Raw genomic sequence first — 12,500 nt, forward strand, 5'->3', positions numbered from 1 at the left:
TTGAAGCGAAAGTAACTAACTAACGACCTAGCCTGTTGACCCGTCACAAATTTGAGCCTTGTCCAAAGAGATATATATATTATATATATATATATATATATATATATATATATATATATATATATATAAATTACTCGTCGATGAGTAACTGAATTGACATTTCTCCCAAACCTCATAAGCCGTTGGGTTCTTTTGACTGATTCATATTTATTGACTGAGTTTTTTTTTTCTTCTCTTTGCTGGTCACTTAGGGTTTCCGTTTCCTTCATCTTGAATGTCGTGTCCTTTGTCTTTGTCTGTTGTCTTTGTCGCGTCATGTCCTATGGATTTGCTAACTTTCTTTGTTAAGTCGTCATTTAGGTAATTTATTTTCCTTTGTGCTGGGAAGCATATCACGTGACCCAGACTTGCAATGACGTCATGTGCAACAAATGAAAGCCTTCTTATAGTGACATGAGTCAAGTGATGATGCAATATGCATATTATTCGGCTAAAGAGGAAGCCTTCTCTTGTGGTGCAATGTGTATAATATAACGTTAAAAAGGGGAGTCTTCTCGTGGTAATCACTGCAGTGATGACGTAATATATTAAAGAAAGAGAAAATTGTCACGCTAATCCCATCAGCATTATGGGTGTGGTCGTTTCGTCCCCTCCCCCATACAAGAAAATACTACTAGTACTATGCATTTCAGGGACGGCGAATCATCGTTTTCCTCAAATATCTTTCAAACTAATTATTTTATCGAAATGGTACTTTGACACAGTGTACAAGACACCTCGCCCCAATTTTTGGTAATATAGTGCACTGTCAAATGGTGTTAGTTAAGGCGTTAATTCTTGACTTTTAAAGGCAAAATCGTATGAGTCAGTAGGAACCATTTATAGATTCGAACATCTGCTATCCCCCATCCCTTCCCTTTCCCTCCCTCTCTCCTTTTCTCTCTTTATCGCGGTTTTTCTCATCTCCCTCCCCCCAATACCTCTATGTAATTTACAATATGGAATAAAATACCGTTTTCCATGACATTTTTCAATACCAGCAGATAAAATTGGAGAGTTCGTAATGAAGAGGATAGGGGTTTGACATAATGATCATAATAATGGTCACATTTAACCAAGGTATTCTGTTTATAGTCTGGTCCACGGATAACATTCACAAATCTGTAGATCCCGTAGTTATCAACATCGACAGTGATAACGAGGATGATTCGTTCTTTGATGGTGACGAAGACTGAATAAAGTTCCTTTGATGTTCGCAGTTGTTTTCATCTCTTTCTCAACCTATGAAGATACTTAATACACGCGAGAGAGATAGACCGATTTCATAATTTAATTGTCATGGAGTAACAATAACGTAAGCATTTCCGTTTTCTTTAAGATGCACTTGTGAACTAAGGTAGACTTGAGAATTCCTCAATACTTATTGAGTAAATATAGCACTGCATAATGCCATATGTGTGGTGCGTTGATGACTAGAAATATAGGTATAAATATAGTCTATAAATGAAACAAAATATCACTTGGGAAAGTGTTTAGATCAAACGACATATTAATTTTCATTGTTATATACTCATTCAAAATCATTCAATTTCATAAACAAATAGAATATTTAGATTATTTAAGTGATGAAATCTATTGATAAATATATATTTTAGGGCTGTTGCCTTGTATAATAAGGCGCCCTATGAGGTAATGTTAGACTTGCGATAATCTTACGCTAAGTCGGTTGGTATTGCACTTCCATATTCAATGGAGTGTCTTGGGGTTTGTAGATCACTTACGAGGTCGGTATTATCTTCTTTGGTTATGACGACGATGTGTTAAACTCATGATGATTCGGTGATGAGGTGAGGTTCTAGTCGAAAACACGAAGTATAAAAATATATATATTCTTCTGAGTTTACTTGGTGAAGATCAGGTATGATTGTACAAGTCTTCTAATGACGATAGCTTGATCGCTTCTGCCAATGATGATGGCTAATTCTATTCTCTCTACATGATAAAGCTTAGGTAAAGAGATACAGGTCTTCTAATGACGATAGCTAACTCTATTCTGTTCCTGTTCTACATCTCGGTTACAAGTCATAAAGGAGCAGACAGTAGCTCGAACATATGAACATACATACAATGAGACACACTACAGATCACGTAGGCCGTTTGAATTATAGGTCGCGGTAGTTGTCTCAAGCAGGGAGCTTGGACTAATGTTTCAAAACAAATGAATGACCACAGATGACGGCATGTCAACTTAGCCTACATATTGTATACGTCATCTTTAGCGTCTCTAGTCTGATCACATTCCTGCAAGCAATCTGCTTGACCTCTTTAGTTTTAGTCTTTTATATATATGGACTAACATTCCATATTTTTATTATGTAATCATTACATATATATCACCAGCATTTGTGGTCTGTTACCGTCAAGGAATAAAAATCGATCGATTTTTCTATTATGACATTTTGCGATGCTGCAAAATAGATACAAACCTGTGAAGAACAAGAAAATTGATTACTTAACTGATTATGAATGAGGCGAAAACTGGATACCTTCTTTATAAAAAAAAAAATCCATGTTAAATGCCTGAAAATAGGGTAATACATTAATGATAAGTAATGTAATTCAAGATGCATGAAACTCAACTCATTCACTAAACTCAGTACGGTACAAGAATTGCATCCTTATTAGTGGCGTTAGATTGTAGTTTGACATGAAAGAGAAACACACATTATGATAGTAGTTTCCCCCAAATTATAGCCATTTTCTATTTGTTTTTCCTTTACGGCAATTCACCTGCTCAGCATTTAAGGAAGTAAAGAAGCTCCTCCTCCTACTTGGCGGTATTTAGTAGAAATGAGCAGACTTTGGTGAACAGGGAAGGTCGAGGCCTACGTTCGGGAGCCCGGGCTCCGAAAATTTCTACTTCCCCCCCCCCTCCACCCCCCCCCCCCCTCCCCCCCCTCGAAGGGTGAGAAGGGATTCCCTGACACAGAGCTGGTTCTGCTCGTGAAACGGGGCTGGCTATGCCTGTGGACTTAGTTACTTTGCAAATTTCTGTATACATATGACTTATCATTTGGAAAAGAATACTATAGGGTAAATATCAATGACATCAAAGAGGGTGGTTTTAGAAGGGGGTTGGCAGAGAGAGAAAATGATAGGGAAAGAAAGTGAGAGAGAGTAGAAGGGGTGTCAGAGAGAAGAAAGAGGAAAAAAGACAGAGAGAGAGAGAGAGTTGGTATTACTGAGAAGAAAGAAGGCAAGAGACAGTGATTGTTGGAGAGAGAAAGAAAGAGTAAGAGAAGGAAACGGACGAGGGAGGGATGAAAAGGAAAAGAGAGGAGAGAGAGAAAGAGTAAGAGAAAGGAGCAAGAGGGGAAAGGAAGAGAGAGAGAGAGTTGAGGGGGTGTTAGGTAGGAGAAAGATGGAAAAAGTGAGAGAGGGAGAGAGAGACAGACAGACAGACAGAGAAGAGCAGTTGTTTGGAGACAGAGAGACAGAGAGTTGGTATTAGTGAGAAGAAAGATTGAAAGAGACAGTGATGGTTGGAGACAGAAAGAGAGTCAGAGAAAGGAGCTTTCTCTTTTCTTTCTTTTCCATTTCAGTTTCAAGCGCCTTCAGTTCCCAGTCAGGTTGGCTTTTGCCATGACTATCAATAAAGCCCAGGGACAGTCTCTCAGAGTGGTTGGCATCAACTTGGAGCAACCTTGCTTTTCTCACGGGCAGCTTCATGTGGCGTGCTCAAGAGTGGGCTCTCCGGAACGCCTGTTCATTTTGTCACCGGAGGGAAAAACATAGTCCTACCAAATGGCTCTCCAGTGAATTGGAATTTCTCTGCCAACACCAAGAATTTTTCTTTCCATATATGTTTATGATGCTTCATTTTGATATTCATTTTCAAGGATGTTGTTTGTTTTGTCAGATTTGCATTCCTCACAATTCAGGTCGTGGTACTGTATTTAATTGTGGCTTGATTTATCTATTTTCTTTTCATACACTATGCTCTGGGTTACACTGACCAATCTAGCTGGGATCCGCCCGTAGGGCGGGTAACCATATATAATATAATAGGCAGGAAAGGGGCGGGGAAGGAGTCGGGAAGGCCAGGAAAAGTGGGTTGAGGGAGGGATGAGGAGGAAAAGGGTGTTAGGGAGGGAGGTAGAGGAACAGGATGGGAGTAAAGCACGTTCGAAAGCATAGGTTGGCAATGCTTGTCAGTCAAAAGTGAACGCCGTAACTAACACCACTTGACAATGCACTATATTACCAAAAATTAGGGCGAGGTGTCTGTACAACTGTGCTAAAAGTACATTTCGATTAAATAATTAATGTGAAAGATATTTGAGAAAAAACAATGACTCTCGGTCCCTGAAATGCATAGTAGTGGGTCTGACGCCCCTGGGATGGTAGTGCCGTCAGTGCGCCTCACGCGGTGCGCTGTAGGCATTATGCAAGGTTCTTTCCAGCGTCCCTTCGGTCCCTGCAACCCCATTCATTCCTTTAACTGTACCTCCGTTCATAGTCTCTTTCTTCCTTCTTATATTCCACCCTCTCCTGACAATTATTTCATAGTGTAACTGCAAGGTTTTCTTCCTGCTTCAACTTTCAAACCTTATTCTCAATTTCCCGGGATCGATTCTCGAGTGAGTCTAGTTGGCGTTGTCAGCAAGTTTCGTTAAATCAAGTTGTGCCTATGGACTTAACACTTAGATAAATCATTATCGTGGTAAATTGTCGACTATGGCAGATCGTAGCCAGAATATGAAAGGCCATTAAGTAAGCCTCATCTTACACGATGCACTGATTTAAAAAATACACACACACACACACACACACACACACACACACACACACACACATATATATATATATATATATATATATATATATATATATATATATATATATATACTTATACATACCACTCGGAAGACGCAAGTTCAAATAATTCTCGAGAGCTTGATTACCATTATTTAATTGCCAGTCAAAACATACCAATACATCACGTGAAAAAGTGTTCATCGTGTCATCACTACTGACGCGCGAGAGAGCTTTCTTTGGTAGTCATGGTCTCGTGATGGGATTTATACGCCAGGCAGCATAGCAGGCAGGTCCATAAGGTACACATAAACTGTCCTACGGGAGAGTGAAGGCTTTCTCCCGTTGAGGAGTTGGTAACGTAGTTATAGGTGAGGGATTGAAGAAGTTATCCAGGGTTGACATCTGTAACAAATCTTTGGCGGGAAAAAATTATTAAAAGTGCTAATGCACGATTTTTTGACAAAAATAAAAGAGGACACGGAAGAAAACATAAGCATGAGTCACTTAATGAATAAATTAAAAGAAATGCGATAAATGAATCTTTAAATTCCACTTATAATAAATACATTGGGTGAACATTTCTCTGATGGATTCATTTTTTATGAAGCAGTAACGTGGCGTTGCTCAAGACTTTTTATGGACTTGACTTGAGAAGCGGCGTTATTCAGAGGTAAATGTCGAATAAATTTAAACATGTCAGAAGCAAGCGCCAAAAACGGACTGAACTTATGACCCTTATATACAGCGAATAGCAGGGCTAAGTTTGAGCATATACGCCAGGAGAGAGCGCTTATTCTGCGCATATTGGAAGTTACGCTACTAGGAGGCGTGTATGCCAAAGCGCAGCAGGACTGAGCAGGTGCCAGTGTTCGGATAGTCGTCCCTCAGTGCACTCAGACTATAGCGAGAAACGTCCCGTCGTGGCTTCGCAGATTTTGCCGTTCCTGTGAGTACGAAAGGAATAAATGGCAGCTATTGTGTGGAAAGTAACTCTTCTACTAAACAAGGAAGTCAGTGAGCTAAATTACCGCCAAGAAAAGGGAGGCTGAAAAGGAGGAAAAAGTTTGTCTAGTTTATTCTGTGTGAAGCCAATATTTACTCCCAGCTACACAAGTGTTCTGGTCGAGTCTGAGGACGAAATTGCCACGTAATTTTGTTACCTGGAGGTGTTTTTTTCATTGACTGCAAACTTCATTAATCGAATGAAATCAATGGGAGGTTATCTAATACAAACGAAATTTATTGTATCAGCTCTTAAATGAAGGGTAGAAAAATGAGTGCAGCAGTGACTTAACTTTTATCTATAGACTGCTAATTAGAGAGAGAGAGAGAGAGAGATTCTCGGAGTTTTGCTTGATACGATTTCAGTGAAATGTTACACCCAGGGTTGTTGGGAAGGCCTACAAAAAGACCAGAAACAGACTGTGTGACGTAATAGGCTACATCAGCCTGATGTAATATGATAAAGCAATTATTTTTTTTATAAAAAGGATACATTACAAACTAAACCTTCTCTTACTCGAACTTCTTTTACTCGATTATTTGCCATGAAGACACGCCCACCTCTATCAGTGGCTGTAGACAGCCGGTGGAAAACTGAATATCATGGAAATATTAAAGGAGGATCATTACTAGGTGAAATAAATGGAATAAAATTCGAGAGGTTTATTCAATGGAATGTTGTCCTATAAAATAATTCATTTAAGGTTAATTCATATGGATATGAGCTGCTCAGTAGTTGCAGCTTACGCTTAACTAGAAAAACGAACGGGAAAAAATATATGTTCTAATTTTCTCCGAAGAGACATTCCTAGATCGATAAAAGCACTGACAGTACGTTATATAGCATTTCCGTAACCAGTCAGTATGTCTCGTCGAAACTGAGCATCACAGATAAGGAGAGACATATGTCGTCTGTGCTTTGTGCTCGCGACATCTAAGTGTTCTATACGCGTTGCAACTCATTGTGATCTAATTGGGTAATTTATCTGTTACACACTGGCATTTTCCTTTCGTTTTCTTTGTTGGTTTGATTTTCTTGTTTTTCCGCGTTGTTTTGACAGGTAGTGTTGTCCTTTTTTTTTTTTTAACTGGATCACGTGCAAGATATTATCGTTGTCATTAGCAGGTGTCAGTAATATTATGTAAGAAGGGGTGGCTTCAAGGAAAACAAACTGTAGCCTAGTACTATTTGCTGCATTCGTCGTCTATCCCATTGCAGAATCAACAACAACTTTCGAAGCCACTTAGTTATTATTATTATTATTATTATTATTATTATTATTATTATTATTATTATTATTAGTTGAACGTTGAAGATTTAACAATACCGTGACATCCGATTTTGGGTGTAGAGATGTATGCGCGTGCGTGCGAACCCGTGTCCCATGTTAAGTTTAGAAGTTATTTTCAACTCAATGAAAGGAATCAGAAAAGACAAAATGGTCTTTTATACTTTATGCATAACATATTAAATATAGTTTTATCTAGGTGAGATAAAAGTCAAAATGTCCTTACTGAACTGCACTAAGATTTTGGTTTGCAATAGTTACTTTTGCCTTTCCCGCAACACTTAAATACGATGTATATTTAAATTTGTTTTCATCACTAGACCTTCTCTTCTCTTCTCCTAACATGAGGTTCATCCTACTTACCTTGTTTGTCAAATAAATACTGGACGTTAATCCAACAGACTTTCAAAATGACTGTGAGTAGCACTTACTTATTCTTAATCCGGGCAGCTTAAGATGCAAGGCCCCGTGGTAGCATAAGGACAGATCAGTCAACAACAATAACCAATTTATTCTTGTAGGCCTATGCTGCACTTCTTTGTTGAGTTTCAAAGAATGATTAATTTTATTTGTACAGTGTCCTTAGCCCAACAGCTGCCTGCTTCGATGAGTATTGATTTGATTAGGAACTCTGTTAGCTGTCATTTTTATTTATTTAATTTTTTTTTTCGAATGGCATACCTTTTTGAACATCTCAGCGTTGCTAAGGGGAAGCAACTAGTTTTTTTAAACTAACGGTGAGAGAGAGAGAGAGAGAGAGAGAGAGAGAATCTTCGTTTATAGTTTATTTCAGTCTCTGGTAAGGAGTGAGAAAAATATTGGCGCTTTTTTTTTACCCGGTGTGGTGAAAGACGCTTTGTTTATGAGAAGGGAAATGGCGCCATAATACGTCAGCCAAGGAGGGTGCGTCTAACACATCCGCAGTCGCTGCTGCTAACAGTGTTTTTAATAACTACTGCTGCTGCTGCTACTGTCCATGAAATAAAAACGGCTACTTTCATTCACTTCTTTTCGTTACACTTTTCTTGCCATGATAGCAGTGCATGGCATCATTAATGAGGTTGCCATTTACCGCTAGAGAGGTAAAAACTTATAGTCGAGGAACTACAGCATACGGTTAAAAAAAAAAGATTGCTACAGTCGAAGTAGAAATGAGAAGATATAGAAAAGGAGACTGAATAGGGTCAGGCAGCTCCACCCACGAGCGGGGGCATTTTGCCAAACATCCCCATAATTCAGCACTTGGTCTTCTGAGAACCAAGAGGGCGTTGTCAAGTGCCTTTGCTCCAAATAAGTGTAAGAACTGTGAGGACGATCACCTCCGTAACTTGTGATGATGAGTTCGGACGTCCACATTAGTTTTTTTTCCTTTTTCTTTTTCTTTTTCATCTTACCACTAACTAGGCATGGGAAGGTGCTTGCTAAGCCTGTAATGGCGACAAACCCCGTCTAGAAAACCAGCAAGAAAATCATAAAAGTTTGGATTTTCTGTAGCTAATTCATTCTGCATTTATTCTCAATATATATATATATATATATATATATATATATATATATATATATATATATATATATATATATAGAGAGAGAAGAGAGAGAGAGAGGGCGAGAGAGAGAGAGAGAGAGAGAGAGAGAGAGAGTTCCATTAAAACGTGTTACCTTGATATTTTGAATAATTTTTCTATGCTTAATTCATTACTCAGGCCAACAGTCACCTGCTAAGCGAAATGACCCAGTTACAAAACTGCGCTGGTTCAAACCACGGCTCAAAAGAAAGGCATGCGACGTGCAACCTCATCCCATAAGACTTATTGAAAACCAAAAGGGTAACGCCTGCTGGTGCCAACTCCCTCAAGGAGAAAGACTTACATAGAAAGAATACTCATATGTAGTACGTGTATACGTATGCACTGTGTGTATATGTGCGTGTTTATCGAATGGTATTCTTAGTAAATGTCAAAATATCCGGTTGAATTCAACAGCGGAAACAGTACTATCACATTATTATCACCGACTGACCTGGCTTGTTTTCGTGTACGCTGACTACCCCGAGTTTCAGTTCTCCAAACTGATCGCTTAGGCTGTTTGTTCTCCACGTTTCTTTTGCACAAGGTGCTCTGCATATCTGCAAAATCTGCGCACAAAATATACGTATATGTTTATATACTATATGTATATATAACACACATATATCTTATTTTTCACCTTTGGATATGTGTGATAAATGAATCATGTGCTAAAGTGATTATAATCATATGTATTAAGCTACAGGGGTCCTTTAATTTGTAATTCGCTCTACCTCGGAATTAATATATTTTCATATATGTTAACCGAAGGGGAATTTTTTTAGTTGATAATAATATCGAGTTACCAACTGGGCGGGCCAACAAGTTATGGCCAACAAACCTCACTTGTTGGCCGAGTCGATAACACCACTGAAGTTCAGATTTCTCCTCAGTCCGCTGGGCGCTGGTTCGAATCCATGAGAGGGCGAAATTATTATCAACTAAAGAATTCCCTCCGGTTAACATAGATGAAAATATATCAATTCCGAGGTAGAGTGAACTGGATATTAAAGAACATATGTAGCTTAATGCATGTATATGAATCACTGTGATGTGATAAAAATTTACATACACCACACACACACACACACACACATATATATATATATATATATATATATATATATATTTACTGTATATTTTGGGAATATCGTCTAATATCGAATTCACTGTACTTTAGGAATGAATCAAACTCACAGGGAATTATTACTGATAAGTGTTTCTGATTCTTGGCAGACTGAGAGATAGTCATAATCGCCTACCCACCCACACCCAGCCCCCTCCTTGGATGTAGGTTAGTATAGACCTCTTAAATTGGAAAAAGGCATCAACTGAAAAAAAATATATATATATTCAGAAACACATACAGTTTCCATATTTTGGCTCATTACATGCGAATACACCTATCTATCTAACTAAGTATTTATCTATCTAGCCATTCACACCGGGTGTTTTGACTCAGAATATAGTCTCTGTCTATTCTGTCTATCTGTCTACTAGCCATTCACACTGGGTGTCTTGACTCAGAATACAGTCTTTGTCTATCTGTCTACTAATAAAGTCTCTGTCTGTCTATCTACTAATAAAGTCTCTGTCTGTCTGTCTATCTACCGGCCATTTACACTGGATGTCTTGACTCAGAAAACAGTCTCTGTCTATGTAGCCAGACGCAAAGGGTTTCTCGACTCAGAATGCAATCTCTTCACTAGCATAAACACACAAAGGACAGAAAACGTGAGGGAGGCAATAGAGGCAGTGATCCTGTGAATTTTTACATGAATCACCGCAATGACGCATCATATTGCTATTTATGGACAGTCAGCGTCAGAATAGAGCTTCATTTTGTGACCAATACTATCAAAATGTGCAATGGTCTGTTTTTTTTTTTTTTTCTTTTTAAGCTTTCATGTAGATTAAAGCCTCTTAGGCCTTAGTGGTTAGATGGGGTCTTACTTGGATTATTATTATTATTATTATTATTATTATTATTATTATTATTATTATTATTATTATTATTATTATTATTATATTATATTCAGTAGATGAAACCCATTCATATGGAACAAGCCCACAACGGCCATCGACTTGAAATTCAATCTTCCAAAGAATATGGTGTTCATTAGAAAGAAGTAAGAAATAAAGGGAAATGCAGAAAGAGGAGATAGCACTTATTGAAAAAGAAAAAAAATAATAGACAAACAATGTATTAAAATGCAAGTCGAATAGTATTATGGTAGTGATGCATGTCATTTTCGCTGGAAGGTTAGTTTAGTGCAGAGAGAAACCTAATTTTGTCGTTGAACACAATCTCAGCTCAGGCTTTGAAAGCATATGACCTTTATACTTTCGTCAGAGTTGATGGCTTGACTCACTGGGCTGAAGTGGCGTCTTTCAGTGCAAAAATAAACAAAGTAAAAACTGCACCGAAGTTTCTTCGGCGCGGTCGAGTTTTGGGTATACAGAGTATTAATGCTGTGTGAATCTCTCGGTGTATTGCAGTGTGAAACTCTCACGAGAATTCATTTTTGAAAGAGACATTTTCGGTATTTCTATATAAACATTCCGCATCGTTCGCCCCCGCGAATACGAAAGCCACCAGGAATTTGGGGGTCAAATGTATTTCGCCGTGTTTAGTACTGGCCCCTGGGGCTTAATTACAGTCGTCCGAATAAATATGGCTTAAAATTCTTGTTCAGGAGGTAAAACTGCATAGAAAACCCGCAATTGCCATAGTCTGGGCCGCCGCGGAATAGTAATATAGATCTACCACATTTTCTTATTATAAATAAAATTATAGTGTTTCTCGTGAGAATTCATTGTGGAAGCAAACATCTTATTTATATAAATATAAATTGCTTATAGAAATGTGTTTCTCGGGAGAACTCATTATGGAAGCAAACACATCTTTTTTTTTTATATGTAAGTATAATGGGTGAGTACCTTGTGTGATTTCGATATTGAAACATAATCACATCCAATTTATTTTTTTCTTTCTTTTACCGCAGAAAAACGCGAAAACATGTCGACGTCTGTTACAGTTCATCGTATGGTGACAACGTCCACGACATCAGCTGTGCTGATCAATGTGGGCTACGTTAAGACCGTTCCAGGGATTCTCAAAATCCTTCAGATCGTAAGTTGGGAATCCTTGCTGCTTCTGTCGCGTTTGTTCAATATTCTATCTAGATTTAAGAGTCAGGATTTGATAATAGTAGATATATTGTTTAAGAGGTCCACAATAATAATAATAATAATAATAAAAATGTTGCGAGTTCGTGTTTAATTTAAAAACCCTTTACAAAAAAAGCTTTCGAACCCTTCCCTGGGTTCATCTTCAGTAATAAAAAAAAAAAAAAAAAAAAAACTGACTGAAGATGAACCCAGGGAAGGGTTCGAAAGCGTTTTATAACGGGTTTTTAAATTATACACGAACTCGCAACATTTTTTTATTATTATGGACCTCTTAGAACATTATATATTCTCTCGTGATAGAGAGTTTTTCCCAACTAAAAGTTATATTGTTGGTAATGTAACTAAGGTGAATTTAAAGTGAACAGCAACTTCCTGCGGTTCGTGAGAGAAAACGCAAATGGCGCTGAGCATTTAAAGGTTAACTGTCTTATCACAGCAATGGGAGTTCGCTACCTCAATTGCCGTTCATAGTACCAGATCATTCTGTTCAAAATCATAAAAAAACAGATCATTTTAATTTTTCCTCTTTCCTCAGATTTTGGGATGCGTGATTTGTGGTCTTGTCGGACACTACATAACAAGTTCAAACTACCGGACGCCAGAGCAGTTGCAGGCTCAGTTGCCAATTCTGATA

General features: G+C 38.0%; 1 long non-coding RNA gene across 1 annotated transcript in view; it reads left to right on the forward strand.

Moving 5' to 3' along the window:
- Positions 1-5,605: 5,605 nt before the first annotated feature.
- Positions 5,606-12,500, forward strand: part of LOC135200088 (uncharacterized) — a 13,284-nt gene continuing 6,389 nt past the window's right edge. Inside the window, exons 1-3 of the long non-coding RNA XR_010311201.1 lie at positions 5,606-5,764; positions 11,680-11,807; positions 12,402-12,500. The exon at positions 12,402-12,500 is cut by the window's right edge and continues 93 nt beyond it. This is a non-coding gene — a long non-coding RNA (uncharacterized LOC135200088). The remainder of the gene's footprint in view (positions 5,765-11,679; positions 11,808-12,401) is intronic.

This window comes from Macrobrachium nipponense, chromosome 26, assembly GCF_015104395.2.
Source record: "Macrobrachium nipponense isolate FS-2020 chromosome 26, ASM1510439v2, whole genome shotgun sequence".
Lineage (NCBI taxonomy): Eukaryota > Metazoa > Arthropoda > Malacostraca > Decapoda > Palaemonidae > Macrobrachium > Macrobrachium nipponense.